The sequence below is a fragment of the Gopherus flavomarginatus genome, chromosome 11 (genome assembly GCF_025201925.1).
Source record: "Gopherus flavomarginatus isolate rGopFla2 chromosome 11, rGopFla2.mat.asm, whole genome shotgun sequence".
In the NCBI taxonomy this organism is placed as follows: domain Eukaryota; kingdom Metazoa; phylum Chordata; order Testudines; family Testudinidae; genus Gopherus; species Gopherus flavomarginatus.
The window spans coordinates 3,959,120-3,972,666 of record NC_066627.1 but is presented as its reverse complement, the minus strand read 5'-3'; positions in this window follow the sequence as shown (position 1 = coordinate 3,972,666).

Sequence of the window (13,547 nt, the reverse complement as noted above, 5' to 3'; positions counted from 1 at the left end):
AGTTCAGATTTTACATTAGTTATTTAGTTCATTGTCTCGCTGTGGGTGCCAGGCTTTGCAGTCATGAGCCACCTGCCGTAAGCCCAGGCCAGTGAGCAACCGGCGTGCGAGCTGCTCAACATGCCTCGGGGAAGCTCGCGTCAGGGACAGGTGCAAGATCTGCAGGACCCTGCACAGTGGAGGACGGGGATGTTGGTTTGAAGGCCCCATTCTTGGAAATGGCTCTTAGACCGGGAACGTTGGCCTTGGTGTGCACCGGGGCCCTCCCGGCACTGCTCTTGTGTCAAGCAAGGGGCACAAGAAACAGCGAGCAGAAAGAGGACACTCCCTGGTGCCTAGGCAGGGGACAAGGTGAGACCCAGGCCAGGCCAGTCTTCCTCCCCAAAGCACAGACAGCAGCAGCAGCAACACTGTCCCGGGCGTCAAGCCTGGTTCAGGACCCATTACCTCCTCCTGGGAGGGGTCGGGGCACCCTCCACCTGCGAGCTCCATCGACATGTGGAGGTGTTCCAGGCAGTGAGGGACTTCATGTCTTTTCTGGTGCCCCCCACATGCTGGAATATCGACCAGCCCCTTCTGGGGGGAATCCCCCCATGAGCCCACCATGGTCCCCGACCTGATGCAGGTCTCCAGCTTCACAACATCCATCTCCGGCTTCACAACACCGTTCACTGGCCTCCTGGTCCCCAGTTTCTTGGCACCAGTCCCCAGAGCCACAGCACGTATCACCGGTGTCACAGCACCAGTCTCTGGCTTGATGCCACTCGCCAGCCCCTCATCACTACCGATAATGCGGACACGGCAACAGCTCCGCCATGGTCCCCGAGGGAGGAATCCTCGTCAGGCTCGGGGGTTAATCCATCCCTCCCCCAAAGAGGCACCAGTACCAGCCATACACGTCAGGCCTTGGTGTGGGTCTGTCTGCAGGCACTTGGCCACCCGGGCAGCACTCGGCACGTTGGCCTTATTGGAAGCCATGGATATCGTCTGCAGTGGTCTGCGAGGCGGACCCTAGCGCCGGACCCGGGTTTGGACTCTGACCCTGGTACTGAGCTTCCATTGGTCGCAGTGGAGGAAGAAGCAGCCGCTGGTGGTTTCAGCTGTTACCGAGACGAGGAGATGGGGACGAGCGAGCACCACCCCTGAGAATAAGGCAGTGAAAAGACTCAGTTGGTTTGGTAGGAAGGCGTGTTAGCCAGCCAGCCAGCAACGTCATATCTCCAGCCCGCGGGCGTTGCTGTGGAGACGCAGCTTTAATTTGGAACTCCATGGCCAAGCGCCGGGACCCTCTGCCCCAGGAGTTGAGGCAGGAATTCTTGGCCATCCTGGAGGGAAGCAAGACCACCTTAGGCACAGCCAGTTGGGCGACCAGATCCGTGGCATCGTCTGTGTCTGTGTGGCTACGGACTTTGGGCCTTTCTGACGAGGCTCAGCAGTCGGTCCCAGATGGCCCCTGAGCTGCACAGCTTGAAGGGCTCTAAGGTCAGGCCATGCTCTCTGCGTGTACCCGCTCACAGCCTCAGAGATACTTCCAACCACAACCACCTCTCAGCTTCTCGGGTCCTCCCAGGAGCGAGGCCTACAAGCAAAAGGGGAGAGACTGCACGTGCCAGCAGCCCGCCCGGTCCTCAGGCCCCCAGTCGGGCTTGGGAAGATTCCCCGGGAGCCCAAGGCGGGCCCGAGGCCAGTATGCCAGGCTCTTCCCAGGATTCATCCCCCTTTATTTTTCACTCTTTGAACAAACAGCAAAGAATCAGTTTGGATGCTCCAAAACGTCTGTTAGTCTATAAGGTGCCACAGGATTCTTTGCTGCTTTTACAGATCCAGACTAACACGGCTACCCCTCTGATACTCTTTTTGAACAGTTTTTTCCCTTCCACTCTACATGGTCCCAGAGAACTTTGCGCCGTTGGGTGCTCGGCACTGGGGCAGTTTTTATCCATTTCCCCTCTTATCCCCCAACCGCACCCCTCTTCAGGGACCCACCTCATGAGCTGCTCATCCAAGGTGGAAGCCTTCCTGTGTGTGGGGGCTGCGGAGGAAGTTCCTCGAGATCTGGGGGCTAAGCCAAAGGGCCTCAGGCCCATTCTGGACCTGCATCGTCTCAACAAATACCTCAAAAAAGTCCTGGTCTCCCTGGCCTCCATCGCCCCTCCCTGGACCCAGGAGACGGGTCCGCTGTCCTTGATTTAAAGCAGTGGTTCTCAAGCAGGGGTGCACGTACCCCGGGGCATACTGCTCATCTAGAGACTTGACTAGTTTTCACCAGACTAATGAAACAGCACTACCAAAGTCAGTACAAACTACCATTTCATACAGACGCCACGGCTCTGTGTACTAGACCCTGAAGGTAAGTACCATATTTATAGTCCAGTTGTTTTATAATTAGATGGTAACAACCAGAGTGTGTTGTTTTTTTCACCCAATGCACAGTCCACCTGTGGAACTCCTTGCCGGAGGATGCTGTGAAGGCCAAGACTATAACAGGGTTCAAAAAAGAGCTAGATAAATTCATGGAGGGTAGGTCCATCAATGGCTGTTAGCCAGGATGGCCAGGGATAGTGTCCCTAGCCTCTGTTTGCCAGAAGCTGGGAATGGATCTGTCATGGACGCACAGATCGTGCCCACTCTTGGCCCCGTGTGGACTGGGGGGGGTGCTCCTTTCAGTGCAACAGCCCTTCTCGAGGGGCCACTCTCTCCCGGGGTCAGGCCTCTCCACCTCCTGGAGCCGCACCTCTCTGAGCCTTAGCAGCTCTGTCTCTGCCATGACGCCCCCGCAGGGAGACCACTCACTCTGGACCTCCAGGGGCTACCCCCCCACAGGGGACAATGCAACCCTGTTCTCTAGCCTGGAGTGACTCTCAGTCAGCATAACACAGGAGGCTTTATTGAGCACTGACCACAGCACAGGACCCTCTCTGGGCCTCAGGCCTGGGCTTCCTCAGCCCAGCACATCCCAGTCTCCCTGCATCCAGGGGCCCTCTGCCTGCTCCCCCTCTCCAGCCCCGAGCCCCCCTGCTTCCCAGCTGCGCATCTGAGATCTTCGTCACAGGATCACTCAGTGATTCCCTGTTCTGTTCATTCCCTCTGTGGCACCTGGCATTGGCCACTGGTGGGAGGCAGGACCCTGGGCTGGATGGACCTTTGGGCTGACCCCACCTGCCTGGTCTCGTTTTTCAGTCCTGGTGTGGCTGTGACACTTGTATTTTTGCCTGATTTTGTAAGTGAGGTGAAAATTGGGGTTTGCAGGACAAATCAGACTCCTGAAAGGGGGCCAGTCTGGAAAGGTTGAGAGCTGCTGCTTTAAGGATGTTTATTTCCACCTCCATCTTCCGTGGGCACAGGCCCTTCCTCGGGTTCGTGCTGGAGCAGCGCTCTGCCCCAGTCACTGCGCTCTCTTGTCAGCCCCAAGGGTTTCCCATGGCCCATCACGGTGGGGGCAGCTTCCCTGAGATGCCGGGGGCGTTTCCGGCTCCCCCAGGGCTGCCACCGCGCGGTCCGGGCCAGCTGGCGGGAGCTGGGTCTGCCTGTGCACAAACAGCGGGAAAGGCTGCTGCCGGCTCACAGGAGCAGTGTGACTCCAGTGGGGCCAGCGCCCCGGTTCCCCCCGCAAGGAGGTGCTCGCTGCTCTGCTCCTTGGGTGGGACGCGCCGGTCACCTTGAGACGTCGCACCTGCCCTGGGCCGCGTGGGGGTGGATCTCCCCACACGGGGTCCCTCCACCCAGCGCTTGGCAGCGCCGTCCCCCAGAGGCGGGGGGCTCCCTGGCTGGGCCTGTTCCCCTCCAGCCGGCACAGGAAATCCCAGCAGCTTTGCTCAGCCGCTAGTGTCTTTCTGTTCCACCTTCCTGCCAGCACCCTGGGGCCATGGGCTCCTCTGCGAGAGCCAGAGAGCCCGGGCACGGGTTAGCGGGAGAGCCCGGGGGCTCCGCATGCGGCTGGGCCTGGGCGAGCTCCTGCTCCGCCTGCCCTGCTGCCTGTCGCCAACACGCAGGGACTGAAGCCTCCAGGGGCACCAGGCCTGGCCCCTGCGGTACCACTAGGGCAAAGCTCCAGCCCCGGTGCCTGTGGCACACGCCGAACGCGAGCGCCGCGCCTGCACATGGGAACCGGCTTCTGGGCTGAACCGTCCGGCAGGCGCCATTAGCACCGACCCGGCCCCACCTCCCCAGGGTCCACAACAAACCTCTGGAACCGGGGGTCTCGGGCGCTCGCTCTTTCCTGGGAGGACCCCCCCATTTTCATTCCTGGGGGCACGTTGGGCGAAGGGTTAAAATGGGTTAAAGGAAGAAGCCGCTGGGTTCAGTTTTAACCTTGTTCTTTTATTTTCTGAGGGGTCCGAGAACTGAGATTTTGGGGAATGGACAAAGTTGCGCCTTAGTATCTTTGTGTGTCGGAAATATTACGGGGGGGAGGTGCTGTACTTAACACTTTCGGGGGGGGGGGGGGGCGTGGGAGAAGGGGACGATTTGTCCAGCTTTCCCCAGGCTAAAATCTTTGAAATTGGGATGGAAACAACGTTGTCAGTTTTTTCCTCTGCTTTTCTTGTTTTTCTGTTTGCTGGGGCAGTGGCCGAGGCCCCGAAGAGGCCTGGGTTAGTTAGTTAGCCAGCCACATGGGCAGGAATCAAAGTGATACATGGGGTGCGGGGGGGGGGCGGCCTGAGATTGTGGCTGGGTCAAGGAAGAGAAAAAGATCAAATATTTTCTCTCTTGAGGCTGAAGGAAAGTTTGTTCTATGGAGCGAAGGGGGGAGTGAAAAATGAGGGTTTGGGGGTTGCTAATGGGTCCTGGTCTGTGGGGGGAGGGGGCTGGATGGGGGCACAGAAACGGGGCGTGAGCCTCACGGTGGGACTGGGCCCTGAGGTGCCAGCCACCAGCATGAGGGGCTCTGTCAGAATCGCTACAGGAGGGTGGAGGGTCCCCCTGGCTCAGTGAGGGGGAGACAAGGAGGGTCTCCCTGGCACCGTGGAGGGGGGGTACAGGGGGCCTGGAGCAGAGATTCCCCAAAGGAGAGGGAGGAGCTGTTTGGTGCTTTTTTCCCCCCTGCCCCATGACCTTTACCCCCAGTCTCTAAGGCTGAGCGGCCACCCCACAACCTGGAGTTCACCCCCTGCCCTGCCCCCCACAACTGCCCCAGTGCAAGAGGGCCCCATGGACTAGGGGAACAATACCCCTCCCCCTATTCCTCCCACGCATGCCTGGGCCCAAAGTACCAACGCCCCCCGCCCCCACCGCTAGACTGTTGCCTGGGGGCTATAAGGCCATTAATGAAACACTTCCCAATAGTGCCCCTCACTCCCGCCCCGCAGCCCCCTGCTAGCCCAGCCCTGCCGGTGCCCCTCACTCCCGCCCCGCAGCCCCCTGCTAGCCCAGCCCTGCCGGTGCCCCTCACTCCCGCCCCGCAGCCCCCTGCTAGCCCAGCCCTGCCGGTGCCCCTCACTCCCGACCCGCAGCCCCTGCTAGCCCAGCCCTGCCGGTGCCCCTCACTCCCGACCCGCAGCCCCCTGCTACCCCAGCCCTGCCGGTGCCCCTCACTCCCGACCCGCAGCCCCTGCTAGCCCAGCCCTGCCGGTGCCCCTCACTCCCGACCCGCAGCCCCCTGCTAGCCCAGCCCTGCCGGTGCCCCTCACTCCCGACCCGCAGCCCCATGCTAGCCCAGCCCTGCCGGTGCCCCTCACTCCCGACCCGCAGCCCCCTGCTAGCCCAGCCCTGCGGTGCCCCTCACTCCCGACCCGCAGCCCCCTGCTAGCCCAGCCCTGCCGGTGCCCCTCACTCCCGCCCCGCAGCCCCTGCTACCCCAGCCCTGCCGGTGCCCCTCACTCCCACCCCGCAGCCCCTGCTACCCCAGCCCTGCCGGTGCCCCTCATTCCCGACCCGCAGCCCCCAGCCAGCCCAGCCCTGCCGGTGCCCCACACTCCAGACCCGCAGCCCCCTGCCAGCCCAGCCCTGCCGGTGCCCCTCACTCCCGCCCGCAGCCCCCTGCCAGCCCAGCCCTGCCGGTGCCCCTCACTCCCGCCCCGCAGCCCCCTCCTAGCCCAGCCCTGCCGGTGCCCCTCACTCCCGACCCGCAGCCCCCTGCTAGCCCAGCCCTGCCGGTGCCCCTCACTCCCAGCCCTGTCGGTGCCCCTCACTCCCGACCCGCAGCCCCTGCTAGCCCAGCCCTGCCGGTGCCCCTCACTCCTGACTTGCAGCCCCCTGCTAGCCCAGCCCTGCCGGTGCCCCTCACTCCCGACCCGCAGCCCCCTGCTAGCCCAGCCCTGCCGGTGCCCCTCACTCCCGCCTCGCAGCCCCCTGCCAGCCCAGCCCTGCCGGTGCCCCTCACTCCCGCCCCGCAGCCCCCTCCTAGCCCAGCCCTGCCGGTGCCCCTCACTCCCGACCCGCAGCCCCCTGCTAGCCCAGCCCTGCCGGTGCCCCTCACTCCCAACCTGCAGCCCCCTGCTAGCCCAGCCCTGCCGGTGCCCCTCACTCCCAACCTGCAGCCCCCTGCTAGCCCAGCCCTCCTCCCCTCAGCCCTGCCAGTGCCCCTCACTCCCAACCCACAGCCCCCTGCTAGCCCAGCCCTGTCGGTGCCCCTCACTCCCGACCCGCAGCCCCTGCTAGCCCAGCCCTCCCGGTGCCCCTCACTCCCGACCCGCAGCCCCTGCTAGCCCAGCCCTGCCGGTGCCCCTCACTCCCGACCCGCAGCCCCTGCTAGCCCAGCCCTGCCGGTGCCCCTCACTCCCGACCCGCAGCCCCCTGCTACCCCAGCCCTGCCGGTGCCCCTCACTCCCGACCCGCAGCCCCTGCTAGCCCAGCCCTGCCGGTGCCCCTCACTCCCGACCCGCAGCCCCCTGCTAGCCCAGCCCTGCCGGTGCCCCTCACTCCCGACCCGCAGCCCCCTGCTAGCCCAGCCCTGCCGGTGCCCCTCACTCCCGACCCGCAGCCCCCTGCTAGCCCAGCCCTGCCGGTGCCCCTCACTCCCGCCCCGCAGCCCCTGCTACCCCAGCCCTGCCGGTGCCCCTCACTCCCGCCCCGCAGCCCCTGCTACCCCAGCCCTGCCGGTGCCCATCATTCCCGACCCGCAGCCCCCTGCCAGCCCAGCCCTGCCGGTGCCCCTCACTCCAGACCCGCAGCCCCCTGCCAGCCCAGCCCTGCCGGTGCCCCTCACTCCAGACCCGCAGCCCCCTGCCAGCCCAGCCCTGCCGGTGCCCCTCACTCCCGCCCGCAGCCCCCTGCCAGCCCAGCCCTGCCGGTGCCCCTCACTCCCGCCCCGCAGCCCCCTCCTAGCCCAGCCCTGCCGGTGCCCCTCACTCCCGACCCGCAGCCCCCTGCTAGCCCAGCCCTGCCGGTGCCCCTCACTCCCAGCCCTGTCGGTGCCCCTCACTCCCGACCCGCAGCCCCTGCTAGCCTAGCCCTGCCGGTGCCCCTCACTCCTGACTTGCAGCCCCCTGCTAGCCCAGCCCTGCCGGTGCCCCTCACTCCCGACCCGCAGCCCCCTGCTAGCCCAGCCCTGCTGGTGCCCCTCACTCCCACCCCGCAGCCCCTGCTACCCCAGCCCTGCCGGTGCCCATCACTCCCGCCCTGCAGCCCCTGCTACCCCAGCCCTGCCGGTGCCCATCACTCCCGCCCTGCAGCCCCTGCTACCCCAGCCCTGCCGGTGCCCATCACTCCCGACCCGCAGCCCCTGCTAGCCCAGCCCTGCCGGTGCCCCCTCACTCCCGACCCGCAGCCCCCTGCTAGCCCAGCCCTGCCGGTGCCCCTCACTCCCGACCCGCAGCCCCCTGCCAGCCCAGCCCTGCCGGTGCCCCTCACTCCAGACCCGCAGCCCCCTGCCAGCCCAGCCCTGCCGGTGCCCCTCACTCCCGCCCGCAGCCCCCTGCCAGCCCAGCCCTGCCGGTGCCCCTCACTCCCGCCCCGCAGCCCCCTCCTAGCCCAGCCCTGCCGGTGCCCCTCACTCCCGACCCGCAGCCCCCTGCTAGCCCAGCCCTGCCGGTGCCCCTCACTCCCAGCCCTGTCGGTGCCCCTCACTCCCGACCCGCAGCCCCTGCTAGCCTAGCCCTGCCGGTGCCCCTCACTCCTGACTTGCAGCCCCCTGCTAGCCCAGCCCTGCCGGTGCCCCTCACTCCCGACCCGCAGCCCCCTGCTAGCCCAGCCCTGCTGGTGCCCCTCACTCCCGCCCCGCAGCCCCTGCTACCCCAGCCCTGCCGGTGCCCATCACTCCCGCCCTGCAGCCCCTGCTACCCCAGCCCTGCCGGTGCCCATCACTCCCGCCCTGCAGCCCCTGCTACCCCAGCCCTGCCGGTGCCCATCACTCCCGACCCGCAGCCCCCTGCTAGCCCAGCCCTGCCGGTGCCCCTCACTCCCGCCCCGCAGCCCCCTGCCAGCCCAGCCCTCCTCCCCTCAGCCCTGCCAGTGCCCCTCACTCCCGACCCACAGCCCCCTGCTAGCCCAGCCCTGTCGGTGCCCCTCACTCCCAGCCCTGTCGGTGCCCCTCACTCCCGACCCGCAGCCCCTGCTAGCCCAGCCCTCTTGGTGCCCCTCACTCCCGACCCGCAGCCCCTGCTAGCCCAGCCCTGCCGGTGCCCCTCACTCCTGACTTGCAACCCCCTGCTAGCCCAGCCCTGCCGGTGCCCCTCACTCCCGGCCTGCAGCCCCCTGCTAGTCCAGCCCTCCTCCCCTCAGCCCTGCCGGTGCCTCCAACTCCTGACTTACAGGCCCCTGCTAGACCAGCCCTGCCAGTGCCCCTCACTCCTGACCCGCAGCCCCCTGCTAGCTGAGCCCTGCTGGTGCCCAGGGCCGGTGCAACCATTTAGGTGGCGCCCCCAAATTTTTTTTTAAATGGTTGAGCAGCTGCTGCTGCTGGGACAGAGATGGAGTCTGAGCAGCTGGCAGCCGAGGCCTCCCCCACGGGTCAGCGCGCAGCAGCCGGCAGCCCGGAGGTTGGGGCTGCCTGCGTCGTGCTGACCCGGGGAATGCCTGGGCTGCAGGCAGAGGCTCCGAATCCCTCTCCCTCCCAGGGCAGGGGCTCCAGCCGGTGCCATTTTTCTCGTTGCCGGCGGCTGGGCAGAGCTGCGCAGCTCTGCTTAGGGCACGTGGCAGGGGCCCTGCGAGGGCAGCGCCACACCAGGGCTTCTGGGGGAAAGAGGCGGCTGCCCCCTGGCTCGGCCTCCCGTCAGCCCCAGCGAGGGGCAGGAGAAGGAAAGAGCCTCGGCGGTGGGCTGGTGGAGCGGAGGAAGAACGAGGACCCCGATGCTCATCCATTGGGCAAGGTGAGCAAGTGCCTCCCCACAGCTCGGCCTCAGGCGCCTGTGCTCCTGCCCCCTTGGTCCTTGGCTGGTCCCTGCTCCTGCTCCCCTTGTGCCTGGACAGCTGAAGAGAACAGCAGCCTGCAGAGCTGAGCTGCCCCAGTGCCCCCAGGCACCCCCTGACCCATCCCCCCCACGGCCCTGACCCCCAGCTCCGAGCCCAGTCCCTCTGAGCTGGAAACCCCCTGACCCCATCCTCCCACAGCCCTGACCCCCAGCTCCGAGCCTAGTCCTTCTGAGCTGGAAAACCCCTCGGCCCCATCCCCCAACAGCCCTGACCCCCAGCTCCGAGCCCATCCCCTCTGAGCTGGAAACCCCCTGACCCCATCCTCCCACAGCCCTGACCCCCAGCTCCGAGCCCAGTCCCTCTGAGCTGGACACCCCCTCACCCCATCCCCCCCACAGCCCTGACCCCCAGCTCCGAGCCCAGTCCCTCTGAGCTGGAAAACCCCTCGGCCCCATCCCCCAACAGCCCTGACCCCCAGCTCCAAGCCCAGTCCCTCTGAGCTGGAAACCCCACTGTCCCCATCCCCCCCACAGCCCTGACCCCCAGCTGACAGATAGTGTCCCTAACACAGTTATTGCTATTCGTATCCTCTTGACTCTCCCAGTTTCTGTGGCCAGTGGTGAGCGAAGCTTCTCGAAGCTCAAACTGATAAAAACAGACATGGGAACATCAGTGTTGGCACAAAGACTGGCTGGGCGCTCGGCCTTGTCACTAGACCATGGCACTGCTCCCAGCATCGCCTTGGAGGAACTTGGTTCTAAATTTGCTAAACTTAAAACATGGAAACATAAATTCCTAATTCTAACATGTTACTCTGTGACCCTGTATTGTCTATAATGTATGTGACTTTTTTGTGGGGGGGCAAGATGGAATTTCGCCTACGGCACAAAATATCCTTGCACCGGCCCTGCTGGTGCCCCTCACTCCTGACCCGCAGCCCCCTGCTAGCCCAGCCCTGCCGGTGCCCCTCACTCCCGACTCGCAACCCCCTGCTAGCCCAGCCCTAGTGGTGCCCCCCAGTCCCGACCCACAGCCCCTGCCAGCCTTGCCCCCACCCCACTCTCACCCACCTTCCCAGCCCCAGCCCAGCATCACTGCCTGTGGCGGGGGCTGGGACGTGGGGAATGTGATAGTTTGTTAATGAGCTGTTGACTCTTTAAAGGGGGAGGGGGGAGATTTATAGGGAGCGGGGACAGGGAGGACCCAGCGGGGGCCATTGAACTCCCTTGGCAGCCACCCCCCCGTGCTCCCCTTATCCCCGTGAGTCACAACAGCGACAGTTTGTGGATGCGAATTAGAGACAATGTTAAATATTGATACAGTCCCGGAGCGGCCTCCAGCCGAGGGGGGCAGGGGAGGGGAGGAGGGGCTAGGGGTGAGGGGCTGCGGGTCCGCAGTGAGGGGCACCGGCAGGGCAAGAGGGGAGGAGGGGCTGGGGGGGGCAGGGGCTGCGGGTCGGGGGTGAGGGGCACCGGCAGGGCAGAAGGGAAAGGGAGGGGAGGGGAGGAGGGGCTGGGGGGCAGGGGCTGCGGGTCCGGAGTGAGGGGCCCAGGCAGGGCAGGAGGGGAGGGGGGCGCTGGGGGGGCAGGTGCTGCGGGTCGGGAGTGAGGGGCACCAGCAGGGCAGGACAGGAGGGGAGGGGAGGAGAGGAGGGGCTGGGGGGGCAGGAGCTGCGGGTCGGGAGTGAGGGGCACCGGCAGGGCAGGACAGGAGGGGAGGGGAGGGGAGGAGGGGCTGGGGGGGCAGGGGCTGCGGGTCGGGAGTGAGGGGCACCGGCAGGGCAGGACAGGAGGGGCGGGGAGGAGGGGCTGGGGGGTCAGGGGCTGCAGGTCGGGAATGAGGGGCACCGGCAGGGCAGGAGGGGAGAGGAGGAGGGGCTGGGGGGCAGGGGCTGCGGGTCGGGAGTGAGGGGCACCAGCAGGACAGGAGGGGCGGGGAGGAGGGGCTGGGGGAAGGGGCTGCGGGTCCGGAGTGAGGGGTACCGGCAGGGCAGGAGGGGAGGGGAGGGGAGGGGGGACTGGGGGTAGGTGCTGTGGGTCGGGAGTGAGGGGCACCAGCAGGGCAGGAGAGGAGGGGAGGGGAGGGGAGGAGGGGCTGGGGGGGCAGGGGCTGTGGGTCGGGAGTGAGGGGCACTGGCAGGGCAGGACAGGAGGGGCGGGGAGGGGGGCGCTGGGGGGAAGGGGCTGTGGGTCGGGAGTGAGGGGCACTGGCAGGGCAGGACAGGAGGGGAGGGGGGGCTGGGGGGCAGGAGGCTGCGGGTCGGGAGTGAGGGGCACCGGCAGGACAGGAGGGGCGGGCAGGAGGGGCTGGGGGGGCAGGGGCTGCGGGTTGGGAGTGAGGGGCACTGGCAGGGCAGGACAGGAGGGGAGGAGGGGCTGGGGGGGCAGGGGCTGCGGGTCGGGAGTGAGGGGCACCAGCAGGGCAGGACAGGAGGGGAGGGGGGGCTGGGGGGCAGGGGCTGTGGGTCGGGAGTGAGGGGCACTGGCAGGGCAGGACAGGAGGGGAGGAGGGGCTGGGGGGCAGGGGGCTGCGGGTCGGGAGTGAGGGGCACTGGCAGGGCAGGACAGGAGGGGAGGGGGGGCTGGGGGGCAGGGGCTGTGGGTCGGGAGTGAGGGGCACTGGCAGGGCAGGACAGGAGGGGCGGGGAGGGGGGGCTGGGGGGGAAGGGGCTGCGGGTCGGGAGTGAGGGGCACTGGCAGGGCAGGACAGGAGGGGCGGGGAGGGGGCGCTGGGGGGGAAGGGGCTGCGGGTCGGGAGTGAGGGGCACTGGCAGGGCAGGACAGGAGGGGAGGGGAGGGGAGGGGAGGAGGGGCTGGGGGGACAGGGACTGTGGGTCGGGAGTGAGGGGCACTGGCAGGGCAGGACAGGAGGGGAGGGGAGGGGAGGAGGGGCTGGGGGGGCAGGGGCTGTGGGTCGGGAGTGAGGGGCACTGGCAGGGCAGGACAGGAGGGGAGGGGAGGGGAGGAGGGGCTGGGGGGGCAGGGGCTGTGGGTCGGGAGTGAGGGGCACTGGCAGGGCAGGACAGGAGGGGCGGGGAGGGGGCGCTGGGGGGGAAGGGGCTGTGGGTCGGGAGTGAGGGGCACTGGCAGGGCAGGATAGGCGGGGCGGGGAGGGGGGGCTGGGGGGCAGGGGGCTGCGGGTCGGGAGTGAGGGGCACCGGCAGGATGGGGGGGGCAGGGCTGCAGGTCGGGAGTGAGGGGCACCGGCAGGATGGCGGGGCAGGGGGCTGCAGGTCGGGAGTGAGGGGCACCGGCAGGATGGGGGGGCAGGGCTGGGCTGGCAGAGGGCTGCGAGTCGGCACCAGCGGGGGGAAGGGAGACGCGGAGGGGGGTCGGGGGGCTCTTATCTCTCCCCCCACCTGGAGGCGCGGGGGGGGCAGGGACGGAGCGAAGGAGGCGGGCGGGGGAGCAGGACTCGGCTCCGTCTCCGCATCTCTCGCTCCGTGTCCAGACAGCGGTTCGGGCTCCTCTCCCGGCTCCTGCTCTCGCCCCCCCAGGCCCAGGTAAGTCCCTCGGGGGCAGTGTCTGGGGGCGGGGAGGGGCCCCCGAATCCCCCCGAATCTCTTTCTCCCACTTCCACATTCCCCTGGTGTCTCTTCAGCGCCGGGGGCAGCCTGGGGGCTCCGGGGGGGCGGGAGAGCGCGAGGCTCAGCGGGGGGATCTGGACTGGGGGAAAGTGGGGAGCTGGGGGCTCCGTGGGGGGAGATCGGGGCGGGAATCGGGCTGTTGGGCGGGCAGGGAGCGGTTTGTGTCTCTTCCTCCTCCCCCTCGCCCAGGGGTGTCTGGGATCCGGGGGGGAACATCCCCCCCTTGTGTCCGCCAGACGCGTCCGGAGCGACTGACTGTGACAAGCGCAATGACGGGGGAGGGGGGCATGGGGGAGGGGGGATCTTCCCGGTCTCTCTCCAGCTCCTTCAGCGGCTCCGACCCGCATTAGCCATTTCGGTCACGCAGCCCCGATTGCGAATCTGCTTCCAGGGCCGCGGTGCCCCCCACTCCCGACCTGCAGCCCCCTGCTCCCCCCAGCCCTGCCGGTGCCCCCCACTCCCGACCTGCAGCCCCTGTCCCCCCGGCCCTCCCGGTGCCCCCCACTCCCGACCCGCAGCTCCTGTCCCCCCGGCTCTGCCGGTGCCCCCCACTCCCGACCTGCAGCCCCTGTCCCCCCAGCTCTGCCGGTGCCCCCCACTCCCGACCTGCAGCCCCTGTCCCCCCGGCTCTGTCGGTGCCCCCCACTCCCGACCTGCAGCCCCTGTCCCC